Below are 13325 nucleotides of genomic sequence, written 5' to 3' on the forward strand. Positions count from 1 at the left end.
CACCTCTTCCCCTCCGTTCGCCGCGCGAATCTGAGCCAGCGCAAGAAGTGAAAGGGGAAGACACCCTCAGATTGGAAAGGAGGAAACGGAGCTGCCTTTATGTTATTTAAATAGCAGCGGTCATCCACGCAGAAAATGTAACAGAACCTACAAAATAAACCTTCTAGAACATATAAGTGAGTTTAACGAGTTTGTGGGACAAACACCAGTGTATAAAAATCAACTGTCTTCTATGTAATAGCCACAATCAGAAATTTAAAAAGATTTTAAGTATAATTTGCAATCGTTCCAAAAATATAAACAGTCGGAGACAAATCTGGCAGAAGGTGTCCAGGGTGTGTCCACTGAAACGTACAAGTCATTGCTGAGAGTTCAAGGAAGATCAAAGAAGTCACATACGCGGCTCATCAGTGGGAAGACCCAGTCTGGACAAGATGCCCGTGGCCCCGGGGCACCTGGGTGGCTCAGTCGCGGAGCCTCCGCCTTTGCGTCGGGTCATGATCTTGGGGTCCCTGCTCTCGGCGGGAAGCCTGCTTCCCCCTCTCCCACTCCCCCTCCACTCCAGCCTGCGTTTCCTCTCAGTGTCTCTCTCTCTGTGAAATAAATAAATAAAATCTTTAAAAAAAAAATGCCCGTTGTCCCCGAATCATACAGAATTATATATGGGGTCAGTGGGATCCCATGCAAACCCCAGCAGCCTCTCTTTGATGGAGACTGAGAAGCTGATTCTAAAATTCACATTAAAACAGAGGAGGACCTAGAACAACCAAACAAGTTTGATAAAGAAGCACGAGGTTGGGGGGGGCCGGCATCACCCCGTGTCGGGACCTCTCGAGGGGCTGAGAGGTCCGGACGGCGTGACGGGAGTGCGAGGGTGGACGGAGAGGCCGAGGGGGTGGAAACAGACCTGCCCGCGCAGCCACCACTGACTTCTCCGGGAGGGACGCAGGCGATCCGGCGGAGGGAAGTTTCCGACAACGGCGACATTTGGATATCCATATGCAAAAAGAGAGCTTCGACTCCTGCCGCCCACCATCTACAAAAATTAACTCAAAATGGATCAGCGACCTAAATGTAAAACCTAAAACTGGGAGACTCCTGGGGGGCTGCGGGTCGGGGAAAGGGGAGCGTAGAGAAAACAATGCTCTGACCTTGAATTAGGTGAGGATACCTTAGGGGGGACCCGTCGAAGAAAAGCTTGGCAACTGGGAGTCGTCCAAGTCCAAGTGAAATGTTTGATGAGAGCGTGCCTGGGGCTGGGGGAGGGGCGGCGGCAGCGCAAATATCCTAAATGTTCCCAAACCGACTGCGATGGTGTTTGCACATATCCGTGAATACACCGAAGATCTCTGGTTCCCCGCTTCGGTGGGGGAAGGGCACGGTCCCTGATGTAAGTTGCGACGGAGCCAGCTCGCTTTTATAAGGAAAAAAAAATGAAAACTTCAGCTCTCTGAAACGGAGAGGAAGAGAAAACCACCAGCTAGGAGAACATCTCTGTAAACCAGACATCCAACAGTATGTGTCGGGAGAAGGTGAGGAGAAGTCTCGAAATTCACGAAGTTAAGAGCAGCCCTCTCTGCCCGGCCCGCCCAGAGCGCCCCCATGTAAGACTCGAACGGACCCCTCATCAGAGAAGATGGAGGGACGGCCAGTAAGGGCCTGCTGAGGTGTGGAGGGTCCCTGTCACCGGAGAAACGCAAGCGCGACCCACAGTCAGATCCCACCGCACACCTGTTCGACGGCGGCGCGAGGTCTGGCCGTGCCGGGTGTTGGACTCGAATCCCCACCGTGGCTTTGGGATGTGCGGCGGCGGGCCACGGTGGCCCTTCTGTCCCCAGGTCCTCAAGGGGAGGTGTAAGTTTGCACAGACTCCTGCCCACGCGGGTCCCTAGCAGTGTATTTATAACAGCCCGAAACTGGACACCAGCCACCCCGGCTGAGCGGGGAGACAAACCGAGTTATTTCCACGCAGCAGCCCTGCCGTTCCGCCAGCGCGGGAGGCCAGATCGGGCCGCGTGAGAGAAGCCAGGCCCGGCAGAGGACGCACAGGAGGCTTCCATCCGCATACAAGACACAAAACGCAAACAGATCTGTGGTGACAGCAAGCAGACCGGGGGCTGCCTGGGGACGGCTTGGGGGCCGAGGGGCCGGACGGGAAACGTCGGGCGATGGATGTGTTCACAGCCTTGGCTGTGGCGACGGTTGCACGGGTGAACACGCAGCCGAGGCTTATCAAACTTTACCCTTTACACACGTCTTTGTCTTTTTAAAGCTTTTGTTTATTTATTGGGAAGGTGGAGAGAGATCACAAGCAGGCAGAGAGGCAGGCAGAGAGAGAGAGGGAGAAGCAGGCTCCCTGCTGACCGAGACCCCATCTGCGGCTCCCTCCCGGGACCCCAGGATCATGACCCGAGCCAAAGGCAGACGCTTAACCCGCTGAGCCACCCAGGCGCCCCTGCACGCTTGTCTTGAATGCCGGCTGCACATTGATGGAGTTTTTACAAGGAAGACACCCTCCCTTTAACAAGTGGGACCACGCAGAAGTCAGCGACAAGAAACCCCTATCGCGTCCCCCACCTCCCGGCATTCCCGTGTCCTCTCAGGTCTCCAGAGTCAGCGGCCGGTCTGGGAACTTCACACCACAACACAGGCCTGTGGGGGGAGGCTTGCATGGGGATCAAGCCGCGTGCCTTCTGTCTGTTGGGCTTTGTTCCCCTTGACGCAGGATCTGAGGGCCATCGCCGGTCTCAGTGGACACACACGAAGTCCCTCCCCGGTCGTGCTGCCGTGGCCGTGGCGTGAAGGTACTTCAGTGGACGAGATCGCCCCCCCAAAGACGCACGCTTCGCTCGTTTCCAGTTCATTCCTGGTTCTTGCCGTGGATCTGCCTCCCGTGATGCCGGATGCTGACCGGTCATACACATGCATCGCACACGCATAAGCACACACGCAAGCACACACGTCCTCCTGCACACATCCTGCCTGCACACATACGGCACGCTCGTCGTACACGCACACACCCCCGGCCGTGCGCCCATACAATGCACACACGCGTAAGCTCACACGTCCATACGTGTACACATACGCACACGCGTCGTACTCACATACACACGTACACAAGCATCAATGCACGCTGCGGGGAGAAGGGCACGTTCCCTGTTCCTGGGGACAACCGAGCAGGAGGACCCAGGACGTGGGCGGGGTTTGGGCTGGAGGCCCCGGAAAGCAGAGGGCAGGCAGGTGGGCTCTGGGCGGACAGGTCAGCCAACACAGATCCTGGAAAGGGCCTTGGGGACCCCCGGCCTGCTGTGACAGCCTCCGCTGCCTCCTGGCACCTACGTGGTGAGGCCCTGGGGCTCCTGCACCCACACCCCACACCCCACACCCCTGGCCACCACACCTCGTTTCCACTCTCCGTGCTACCTGCAAACAGCAGGGCTAGGCCACCAGGTGAGCAAAAAGGGCCGGGCCCTGCTGCCTCTCCCCTGCCAGCATCCCTTCTAGGAGCTCTGATGCCAATTTCTTCCCTGCCAGATGTCTCACAGGGCCGTTTTGGGAGAACGGTGTTAACACGTCAAATGGGAAACTTCTTTTTATGTCTCCCTCTCCTGAGACTCTGAAGACCTTAATTGGAGAAGGCTCTGGGGCTGGTGGGGGCTGGTTTGGGCTGGCAATGCAGGGGACGCCTGCACGTGGTGCCTGGCAGAGCTGAGCCAGGAGGAATCGCCACAGGCAACTCTGGCCATGCTGCACAGTCTGGGGACGGGAGGGAGCCGCTGGGGGCACCGCCGCACACCAGCATTCTCCCGGTCAATGAACTCCTGCGTTCACAGACACCCCCTCCCCAGCCTATCTAAAAATTGTCTGAAAGTCAGAAAGGTAAAGGGACCTACAGCGAGAGTGTCGTCCACCTGTCCCTCCAAGCGGTTGGCAGCCAACGTGGTAGATGACACAGGCTGTCACACGCAGGGCCACCATGAGGACCACTGCAGACACATACACCCCACACCACTGTGAATCGATCAGGATGGAATCCAAATGTCCAGGCAATCCACGGGAAGGTGAGGAAAGAGAAACCGAGGAAACAATAGAAAACCAGCACGAAAACAGCAGACTTAAATCCCAACACTGGAGAAGTTCCCTTAAATGTAAATGATTTAAAAACACCACTTAAAAGGAAGAGATTGGCAGAGTCGGTTTTTTTCAAATGACCCAGTGACACGCTGTTCCCAAGAAACTCACCGCAGACTCAGCAATGACCCTTCACAGAAGAGGGCAGGCACACATGGCCAACGACCTCGTGGACGGGCGCTCAGCTTCATGAGCCGTTAGGTGAATGCGAATTAAAACCACAATGAGATATCACCACACACCTGTCGGAAAGGTTCAAGTAAAAAATAGGGACCACACCAAATGCTGTCGAAGACACTGAGAAGCCGGACCCCTCAGGGAGCACTGGTGGGAATGGAGAATGGTGCTGATCCTCAGAAAAACGGCTTGGCAGCCACTTCCAAAACAGGACGTGCGGGGTGTCTGCCCTGCTGGCTCGGTTGGAGGAGCCTGCCGCTCTTGATCTCAGGGTCGTGTGTTCAAGCTCCATGTGGGGTGTAGAAATTACTAAAAAACAAAACAAAACAAAACAAAACTGAACCGGCAACCACCACGGGGCTCAGCCACTGCTCCCTCCAGCCTTCATCCGGACGCGGAAGCTTATGGTCACACACGCACCGGCCACCTCGGTCCTAACAGCCAAACCCTGGGCACACTCGGAGGACCTTCGGCCGACAAGTAGGTCAGCTGGGGTCCATTCACACATTTACGTAGCTTTCTTGAGACGACGGAGAGCAGATCGGCGATCCTGGTGGAGGGGGTCGGAGGCAGGTGGTGTGGAGGCACGGGAGGTCCTGGCGGTGCTGGAACCGGTCCACGTCCAGGCTGTGGGGGGGATCCGTGACCCCTGCGGGCGACAGCAGCCTGTACATGGAACACATGCACACAGACTCGCCCCCACGCACACACACGCGAGTACAGCCGACCGGGAAGCGTCAGTAGGATCGGTGCCTCGTCCCGACACCCGTGTCTCGCTGTGGTTTTGTAGGCTGCACCGACGCACGTCTCCACTGGGCAACACGGGGTCGCAGGTGCCTGGAATCACTGTTGTTTCTGACAACGGCACGTGAATCTTCAAGTATCTCAGCATAAAAAGCTTATTTAAAAAAATAAACAATGAACATAAACCAAACCAAACTGCCCCTGGACTGGGCTGCATTTCGGGTCCGTGATCCGATCCGCGTGTGCTCCTGTCCTGCTCCACACCCCACCCCCACGTCCCCAGCCCCGACTCCTCATCCCGAGCTCTTCCCTCCCTTCCTTGTCCGTCCTTCTGTCCTTCCTGCCTGAGGCTTCCACCCGCGATTCAGCTCAAATCCAGGCAGAGGATCCCAGAGGGCACTGCACACAGGCCGGGCCAGGGGACCGGGCTGCAGGTACTCCGGTGGGGGGAGGAAGCAAGGGCTGCCGTCTCTGGGGAAGCCATCCTGTGCCCTCCCCCAGCGTGTCCAGCAGCCCGGGCACCCAGGAGGCCGGCGGGGGCCGGGGGAACAGTCACTACCTGGGCCTGTTGAAGGCTGACAATAGGGTAGGGGGGGTGGGGGGGAGGTGCACGGCCCTGTTGAACATACAGCAGGGAGGCTGTGGTCCTGGAGCCCGACCCCGTCCCGGGAGGCAGCACAGGGGCATCTAGGTTTCTGTTAGGGACTGTGTCTACACTGGGTGAGGACCAGCACTGTGTGTCCCACACTCTGCGCCTGCAGAACCCAGCATCCAGACCCTTTTGGGGTGCCGACTAGGGGATCCCCGGACCGGGGCCAGGAGGTGGGGGCAGGGGTGTGTGCCAAGAGAAAGGAGAAGGTATCGGCCGCACCCAAGGCCCGGATGGCTTCAGGGCAGAGGTTCGCTGGTTTTCCGACTTATCTTTCCAGTGTGCGGAACTCCCCAGCCCTGGGCCGGCCAGAAGGGCAGAGTCCGGCTGAGGAGGCCACCTGGGGTCCTTTAGCCCGGCTTCGGCCTCCAGGCCGGCTCGGGACTGCTTCTCTCGCCCCTCTGAACCACAGTTCACCGCCCTGAGTGCATCACAACCGCCCTGACGATTCTGTACAAACTGCCTCCCCAGATTCTGATGCAAATGGTCTGGGCGGCCCCTGGTCATGGTATGATTTTAAAGCTCCCCATGGGCTGGCCCAGGACCCCGCTCCAGGCTCCGGGGTCATGGCCACCTGGGCCCCGCCAAGTTACCCGGCGTGCCCGGGCCTCCGCGTGCTCATCTGTGAATGGGGAGCCACGGCCCCTGCCCGCCAGGGACGTCCTGAGGAGTGGGGAGAGACCAGGGCAAGTGTCGGGCAGCAGCAGGGAAGCCAGCAACGAGCCCTCCGGCCCTCCCCGCCTTCCTCCGCCCGCCCTGCCCGGAGCTGTCCGCATCCCTGCCCCAGAGGCACCTGTGCTAAGGCAGAGCTGGGACCAATGGGCCTTCGTTCAAATCCTGCTGCCGCCAGGTTTTTCCAGCTTGTGTGTCGTGGGCAAAGATCACGGGAGGCCCTAAATGTGGGGAGCTGTAAAACTATGAAACTATGAACTTCAGACCCGTCCCAGACCCAGTCAGGAAGGAGCCTCCAGGAGGAAGAGTCTTGCATTTCCATTTTCACCAGAACACCAGGCACCGGAGGCAGCCAGCCGGATTCCCGCGGAATGGCAGATGGGGTCCGGTGTCTGAGAACTCACACCCCCAGGCCTGCTTTCCGCTCTGTGAAATGGGCCGGTTACAAAGACCTCACAGCACTAAATGGGACAAAGGCCAAGAAGGCAGGGGCAGGCCGAGGCCAGCAGGAGTCCCCCTCCTCCCCTTCCCCACCCCCGACTCTTGGTCCCCGCAGATGGCCTGTGGACACGGCCAGCGTCGGGGGCCGCTGAAGCCCACTCCCCAGGTTCCTTCCTCGGAACTGCACTCCTAGCCTCTGGCCTGCCTCCCGGACAGCCGGTGGGCTGACTGCGACACGCTGGCCTCAGCCTCCCCTTCCCTGGGCCCGTCCGCCCCCTGCTCCCGGAACACAAGGGTCTCTGCTGCCCTCGGCCGGGGAGATAGGCGCGGCCCCCACGCGGGACCCATGGGAGAAAGGGGGTGGGAAGGAGGGGAGTGGCGGTGGGGAGGTCACCCCCCTTCCTTTCCTCAGTCCCCGTCCGGGTTCGCTCGCCATGGGGTCTCGGGGACAAGGGCTTCGGGGGGACTCTGGTCTGCCTCAGGACCTCCCAAATGCTTCTCTGCGCGTGATCCCCGGCTGCATCTGGGTTTAAGGGCGTCGCTGAGGACCAGAGAGCAGGGGGAGAGCGAAACGGGGGTGGGGGTCTGCTTGGTGGGCCGCAGGGTGAGGGCCGCAGGGCCCCGGAGAGCGGGGTGACAGGCCGGGGCCAGAGCCCCATCCCTTCCGGAAGCCAATACTTGACCTTCCGTTCCCGGGGCTTCACCTCTCCCGCCAGGAGTCGGAGCTTTGCCTGCATTTAAAGAAGCCCTTGAGGGCTCAGAGGAGATTGCAGCCCGCAGTTTGAAAGTCCTACAGCCTGAGCAGCCCGTGCTTCCATCTCTGGCTGTTCTGGTTCCGGGAGGTCACCAGAGGCCTCCCGCCAGTTCAGAGGCCCAAGCCCGCCCTCCAGGGGAGGAGGGTCCCCGGGGAGGGGGCATCTGCTCCCTGAAGCCTGGTCTGGGCCGCTCCGGTCCCTGGCCACCTGGCTTAGCCACCTCTTCAGCCCAAGCCAAGCAGAGCCCAGGTGGGCAGACCTGGACCCAAACCTTCTTCCCGGCTAGGAGGTCCCGGGCAGTCGCTTAGCCCAGTCACGTCCTTGGACAATTACTTCCTGTTCAGCAAAATGGGCTCTGCAGCTCTTGTGGAGGGTAAATGAACCTGCCCTGCTACCGAGCCAGTTGTCGGGCACACGGCCAAAGCAAAGTATCACCTGGTGTCGGGAATGACCCAGGCAGACTCCGTCCTCCAGCTGTGAGCAGATCAGTCCCCGCAGGTATATACAGACCAGTCCCTTAAGTCCCTCCAGGTGTGAGCAGACCAGTCCCTCCAGGATGCCTGAAACCCCCAGTGTCCAAAGCCACTCCGCACCCAGAAGGTAGGGCTGCCAGACGAAATATAGGACACAGTTAAGTTTGAATGTCAGATACATAACGAACCATTTTTTAGTTATAACTATGTCCCAAATTTGCATGTCACTGTTTATCTGAAACTCAAATTAAACTGGGTGTTCTGTATTTTTATCTGCAAAATCTGGCGATCTTAATTGAAGGATATCCAGTAACATGGGGTTTGGTTTTGGTTCCTTCAATCCTCTGATGGGAAGAGGCGAGATAAGAAAATTAACAGAAAAGCAGGATACAGATCTATAAATACACTGTCATCATTACTTGTCTTTAAATTTTAATGTATATTCACATAGAGAGAGACAGCAGCCCAGACGCGGTCCTGGCAGAGGCTGAGATGGACCCCGGGGGGATGGGCAGCCCCGGGGGGGGGGGGCCCGGCGGGGCGTGGTGGGGGCGGGTGGCAGGCGAGCTCCAACCCATCCGCCGCGACTCCCCCTGGACCCCAGGCTTAGAGGCCATTTTTTATTTCTTTCTTCCACTTTTAAAAATTTTCCAACGTTAAACAAATTTTTTCCTAACCTTTTTTCAAGGAACACGTCTCACTTGATTTAAAAACTATTTTTGAAACAATCACTCACGTGGAAACTGCTTTTCCGCTGCATTGTTAAGGGCGCCGGGTGAAAGAAGAGAGAACCTTCACGCGTCACCCTCTCGTCCTGACGCGTCTCAAACGCCTTCTAAAGCCGCAGGTGCCCCCCGCCCAGCCAGCCCAGGCCGCCGGCAGGCTTGACCCCGTCTCTGGGGAGTCTGAGCTCTGGGCATCCACAGCCCATCAGGGTGGGGCCCTGGTGCTGGTGACCTCGGGGCCCCGGGTGCTGGGGGGGGGTCACTCCGTGCTCCCCCACCCAGGCCCGCCCCCGTCCTCCCGCCACATTTCAGAGCCTCACATTTTGTTTGCACGGTTTCCTAACCTCCCTCGCTCTCCGCACGGCCGCCCCCAACGGCCATCCTCACGTCTGTGTCTCCCTCCCCGGCTTCCGCGAGCTGCACGGTAAAGAGCGTGTAAAGTCCGAGGGGGCACTGTCGGCCTCCCGGCAGGAAACTGGGTGAACGTGGATGTAGCAAGGCGCCGTCCGCCCTGACTCCCGTGGTCCCTCGGCACGGCCGCGGCTGTCCTCACCGCTGATCTCTGTGCTGCTGGGTTATGCCACCTTCACCGGTGAGTGGACATACTGAGGTTTGTAGGTCCCCACTCGGGGTCTACCTTTTTTATTTTTAATGCATCCCGCCCTGATCCCACTACCATGGGGGAATGCAGACCTGTCCCTTGGAGCTGGGCGTCCTGGCCGAATGAGCTTGAATAAGGGTCTTGAACGTGGGACTGGAGATGACCTGGGCTAAGAGCTGTGTCGCTCAAGGTTCCCATGCAGAGAACAGACACCCCTCCCGCTGCTTTTGGCAGAGAATGAAGCGAGGCAAGAGGTGAGGGCCAGAAAAGCAGGCAGGACCTTGGCTCCCGCACGGTTCCCAGGACACGACCTAGCCGGCCTGCCCCGTGTGGAAGCAGGAGACCAAGAGACCTGAAGCAACAGTCCACGGCTCAGCGAGCCCCGTGCCCGGCCCCCGGCCCCCGGCTGGATTCACACCGGCCGCCGAACAGCCGACCCTCACCCAGCCTCTCACAAGCCCACGACCCACCCCCAGAAGGCGCCCCGTGCACACACGACCTGGGCCTGCCCCAGGGACAGAGCAGCAGCACGGCCCCAGCTCCAGACCCCGAGGATCGCGCCTGACAGGCTGCCCCCCGAGCGGCAGGGAGGTCTGGCAGCGCGCCCCACGCAGCGGGTTGGGGAAAGGGGCGGCATCATGGTTGTCCGTGGGAGGACGGCCACCGCCAGCCTAGGAGATGTCCGTTGGGTTGGGGGGGCTCCACTGCCTGGGGGGCGGGGGCCGCATCAGTCTAGACTGTCTTCCTCTCCTGCTCAGCAAGTGTCACTCGCTCCATCTATGGTCTGGAGAGGACAAGGGAGATCATTCAGGTGCCCCGAAAAGGCCCAGAATGAGGGAGCCCGTGACTGCCCCCATGGTCTCTGTCCTGGGCAGTCAGTGTGGACGCCCTTCTGCTTCCATGACCTGACAGGTTCCAGAAGGCTGGGCAGGCCGCTCAGAGTCCAGCCCGGCCACGGGGATGACCTGCCACGGTTCGGTTCTCAGGAACTCTGCCAGGCGGTGAGCTTCTGGGTTGGGACTCTCGGCTCGGGAACGGGCAGACGGTGGGCCTCGGGGTCCCCTGCACACACCCACCAGCAGTCACTGATTCAGCTCAGGGGCCGTTGGAGTTTCTGGGAGACGGTGAGCTTGGAGGACCTCCGCCCGGGCTGCACGTGAGGGTCACCTGAGGGGCTCTCGTCCAATCTCGGGGCCCGGACCCCACCCCAGGCTAATCGAATCTGCCCCTGGAGGAGCCAGGGCGGTCAGCGAGAGAGGGTCGCGGGTCACGGGAGGTTGACTGCTCCGGCGTCAGCCTGGGGGTGGGGGTGGACTGCGGAGGCAGCGGGGACCAGAGGCCAAGGACAGAGTCCGTGCGGGGGGAGGGAAGGAACGGGGGCGAGGCCATGAGCGAGGCCGGCTGCGGGCGGCGGGAAGGACGTGCTGTTCCCACAGGGGACATCTGTTTTCTCAGAGAGGGGACGGTTTCAGCCGGTGTTGCATCGGGGACAATGCTGACTGCCTAGCTCCCCAAGTTCACCCGCACCCTGGGACCCAGGAGGCTCAAAGGGGCAGGCCCTCCGACGGGACCTGAGATCGTCAGCAGCAGCGAGAGGCTCTCCCTCCGGCTCCATCCGAACAGCAGACACTGTGGAGGAGGGTTTTTTAACTGCTTTATCGTGTTTGGGAAAATCAGTGCATGGTGGTTTTACACTAAATTTAAAAGCTCAGAAGAGAAGGGTGCCCAGCTGGCTCATTCGGAAGAGCGTGTGACTCTGTCTTGGGGTGGTGATTTCCAGCCTCACGTTGGGTACAGAGGTTACTCCAGAACAACATCTTAGGGGCACCTGGGTGGCTCGTTCTGTTAGGCGTCCAACTTTTCGTTTTGGCTCAGGTCATGATCTCGGGGTCATGAGATCGAGCCCCGCAATGGGCTCTCTGCTTAGCTCAGAGTCTGCTGGAGGTTCTCTGCCCCTGTCCCTCCCCAAAAAAGCTCAAAAGAGAAAAATAAAAATCACCAGACACTACTGCCCAGAGTTGGTGACAAGGGGGTGACCATCTCTCCAGGTACCTCTTTGTGCAAATGCACATAGAAGATGCATGTGTGCAAACTTGCACACCTATAGACAGCACCAGTCTGCTCAGTTCCCATCTGTCCACAGCCTGAGCGAGGAGAGGGTGGCAGAAGCAGGTGTACCTCAGCCTGACCCAGCGACAGCCAGACTCTCAGCCCCTCGTAGGTCTCAGGTCTTTGCGGGGGACAGTGTAGATCTTATAGATGCTAATGCTGCCCAGCTTCCCTGCTGGGCAGCCATTCTCCCCCTAACCTCCCGGTGACCCGAGCATAGCCCTGTTCCCCCCAAACATCCTGCAGATGACCTGGTCTCTAGCATTTCTGGAAAAGCCATGGCCAGAATGGACGCCTCCCCCATACCCTGGTGTTCCTCCTGGCGTTCCAGACCATCTTGCCCATCTCGCTCCTTCCCACCTGTCTCTGGACTGGCCACCCTCCTCTTTTCCAAAGTGGACCCCCCCATCCGAGCTCCCGGCGCCCCCCACCCCCGTTCTGTAATTCTTCTATTCCAACTCCCGCGCCCGCCCCTCCTGTCATGAAATACACACACACCCTTGACCCCTGTGGCCCCTCCGGCTGCAGCATCCGCTCACCTGATGGACAGCCTGTCCTGAATGGTCACTGCCTGCTGCCCGTGTGCTTGTGTGTGCACGTGTGTGTGTGCATGTACATGTGTGTGTGCACTATTTGTGTGTACATGTGTGCACACATCCGTGCAGGTGTGTATGTGTGTGCGTGCCTGTGCGTGCACGTGTGCGTGTGCGTCCCGTCCTGTGACCACTGTCTGCTGGCCGCTGCTGCTGACACTGCTCTTTCCACGTTCCCTGCTGGCCCCCAGGGCCCTCCTCAGCTCCCCTCTGGGACCCACAAGCCTCCTGTTCTCCTTACACTGGCCTTTCACGGTGGCCTCTGCCCCGTCTCGGAGCCGGCTGCCCTCCGTCACACGTCCCTCTGGATCCTGTCTTTTGTTCCTCTTTCTGCTTTTTGCACTTCGTCCCGGTCTATGGCTTTAGTATGTTCTGGAACAAACGACAGCGGACGGCAGCAACACGGTGCTGAGAGCTTCCTGCTCTCCCGTTTCTCACTGACCCAGGGCCACGTCCCATTCGCTTCAGGACCCCACCCCACCCCCACCCCACTTCGCACACCCCATCCAGACGGGGCCAAGCCTCTGACCCAGATGGTTCCCAAGCACCTGCCGGTCAGCCTTTCCCCCTGCCCTGGCTGCCTCAGCTCCCTGCACAAGACCATGTGCCCTCTGCTGGCCTCCCTGCTCGGCCGGCGTCACCCCCTCTGCCACTGTGGCTCCCAGAGCCTGTGACCTCTGACCACACCTGACTGGGGCGTCAGTCCGTCCAGTGGCGGTGACCTGCTCTCGTCTGCCCGTTCGGGCCCACCCTGGCCTCGGCTGCCCCAGCAGTCTCTCCCCAGACTCCAGCGGGGAGGGGGGCACCGCTGATCAAGCACAGGGTCATGGCTTAGCTGCGATCGGCATCGGGTGAGCTCAAAGAAATCTTGGAATCTTGAGGACCGTGATCCCCGAAAGTGTGTGCGAGCTGGGGGCTTCTGCAGACAGAGTCGGGGCTCAGGGGCGGCCCGCCGAGGTTTGAGGGTGCCCCAGCGTGGAGCTAGCTGGGTGCTCTTCCTATTGTGCTGGGGCCCAACCCAGCGAAGGGGTCTTGGATGAGTGTCCCGGGGCGGCTGTGTCACCAGAGTGAAAGGTAGAGACAGAGTAGAAACTGCTCGTCTCACAGTTCTGGGCCCAGAAGCTGGAAATCAGTGTGCGGGCATGGCCGTGCTCCCCTAGAAGGCTCCCGAGGGGAACCCTGCTCTGCCTCTTCCAGCGTCGCTGGCTGCTGGCGGTCTTCGGGCTCCCAAATTCCAGGGGCATCTCCCCTGCAC

The 13325-nt window shown here is 59.6% G+C and overlaps 2 long non-coding RNA genes across 2 annotated transcripts; one reads left to right on the top strand and one right to left on the bottom strand.

Moving 5' to 3' along the window:
- Nucleotides 1-2257: 2257 nt before the first annotated feature.
- LOC106005473 lies at nucleotides 2258-8555 on the bottom strand. Its single transcript, XR_001178835.2, has 2 exons — nucleotides 6495-8555; nucleotides 2258-6364 (listed from the first exon to the last, which is right to left on the bottom strand). It is a non-coding gene; the product is annotated as an uncharacterized LOC106005473 (long non-coding RNA).
- A 357-nt stretch (nucleotides 8556-8912) lies between these two features.
- LOC106005474 lies at nucleotides 8913-11082 on the top strand. Its single transcript, XR_001178837.2, has 3 exons — nucleotides 8913-9359; nucleotides 10281-10369; nucleotides 10824-11082. It is a non-coding gene; the product is annotated as an uncharacterized LOC106005474 (long non-coding RNA).
- The last annotated feature ends 2243 nt before the right edge of the window (nucleotides 11083-13325 follow it).

Source organism: Mustela putorius, unplaced genomic scaffold (genome assembly GCF_011764305.1).
Source record: "Mustela putorius furo isolate JIRA1106 unplaced genomic scaffold, ASM1176430v1.1 tig00000873_pilon_pilon_pilon, whole genome shotgun sequence".
Classification (NCBI taxonomy): domain Eukaryota; kingdom Metazoa; phylum Chordata; class Mammalia; order Carnivora; family Mustelidae; genus Mustela; species Mustela putorius.